A 1,835-nucleotide genomic window follows, 5' to 3' on the forward strand; every position below is an offset into this window, starting at 1 on the left:
CCTTTGCAAAAGTACGAATCATACAACAGAGGAATGCTACAGAAATCAGAATCATCAACAGCACAGAGCGGGAAACGAATAGATTCTTCCTGGAGGGAGCGCACAGGAAGAAGTAATGATGAGCCGCTCGAAACATATAAAATTAACGACAACACAAAACCGAATGAATCAGAACAAGAAAAACCTCCTGAAACAAAACTACCCGACAATCGAAACATAAACGAAAAAAAGATATCAACAAGAATGGCAATGTATTCACTGAGACTGGAAAATCTATTGCAATACATCACAATAGAAAACCCTTACACAAAAGGGGAATGCAACCTACTCATCGATAGCGGTGCACAATTAAATATCATAAAAAAGGACCAGATACCAGCAAACGCAATACTAGAAGATAGGAAAATACTACTTTCAGGCATTACAGATAAACCATTACAAACTCTAGGAGCAACAAAAATACCCATAAATTACCAATATTTTGACTTTCACGTAGCACCAGAAGACTTTTCAATACCTTACGACGGAATATTAGGCATAAAAGTACTCCTCGAACAAAAATTAAGACTAGACGAAGGATACGTAGAAATAAATAACGGAAAATTTGAATTAAGGTCAGGAGAAGCAAATACAAATCACAGATTATCTTCACAATCAGTCGAACCGGTTAAATCGGAATTAACAGATGAGCAGAAATGCTTCATCAACAAGATATTACAGGGCACGACACATGCTAATGACACACTTACAACCGTACATACTGACTCGGAAACACTGCAACAAACAGGAATCAGCGAAAACTCGAGCGACATTGACAATGCAAACCAAGACCTTCCGCAACCGGATAATATGACAGGAGACTCAGACGATAGCTTCAATAACGATATACTACATTTATTAAACATAGTGGACAAATTAAATAACGAACCAAGTAACGTAACAATAAATACGGAACAGACGACGTCAGCAAATCTCGAAGAACATTTAGAAACGGACAACAAATACGCAGGACAGATAATAAACAGTATAAATACAGTACTCGACAGCCACGAAGGAAAGTGCGAAATAGAGTCGTACGACTATACAACATTTCTAACAAAAGTAGATGAAAACACAAGCATCAAATTCAAAAACGAAACTGACCTTTTAGAAAACAAATATAACTATGCAGCATACGATGTAGAAGACATATTGGAAGGATTTCAGGAAATAGGAAACCTACCAGAAATAGACGAAAGCGAAATATTAGAAGTAGGAAAAATCAGTTTTACAGAAAACAAGGAAAATGGTACTGTGACGAAAAGCAAAGAAACGGAAAATCGGCGGGATAAACTTTTAGAAAAAATTCGGCTAAGAAACCTATCCGAAGATAAGGAAGCCATAATGAGAGAATTGATCGAAGAAAATAATGACATATTTTGGTTAGAAGGAGATAAAATAGAGTCCTACAATACGGAACAACATGAAATTAACCTAACGGACGAGAAACCCGTATATGTAAAACAATTTCCCTTGCCACATAAATTAAAAGAAACTGCGGTACAAGAAACGGAAAAATTAATCGCAAACGGTTTTGTCAGACACTCAAAAAGTGCTTTTAACGCCCCAACTTGGGTAGTCAAAAAGAAGGAAACAGCCGAGGGAAAGAAAAGATGGAGACTGGTAATAGACTACAGAAAATTAAATGAAAAAACGATCCCAGACCCATATCTACTCCCAAATATAACTGAAATCTTCGACCAATTAGGACAGGCAAAACTATATCACGTAGTAGATTTAAAATCAGGCTTCCATCAAATCAAGATGAACCCAAGAGACATACATAAGACAGCTTT

The sequence above is a fragment of the Osmia bicornis genome, unplaced genomic scaffold (genome assembly GCF_907164935.1).
Source record: "Osmia bicornis bicornis unplaced genomic scaffold, iOsmBic2.1, whole genome shotgun sequence".
In the NCBI taxonomy this organism is placed as follows: Eukaryota; Metazoa; Arthropoda; class Insecta; order Hymenoptera; family Megachilidae; genus Osmia; species Osmia bicornis.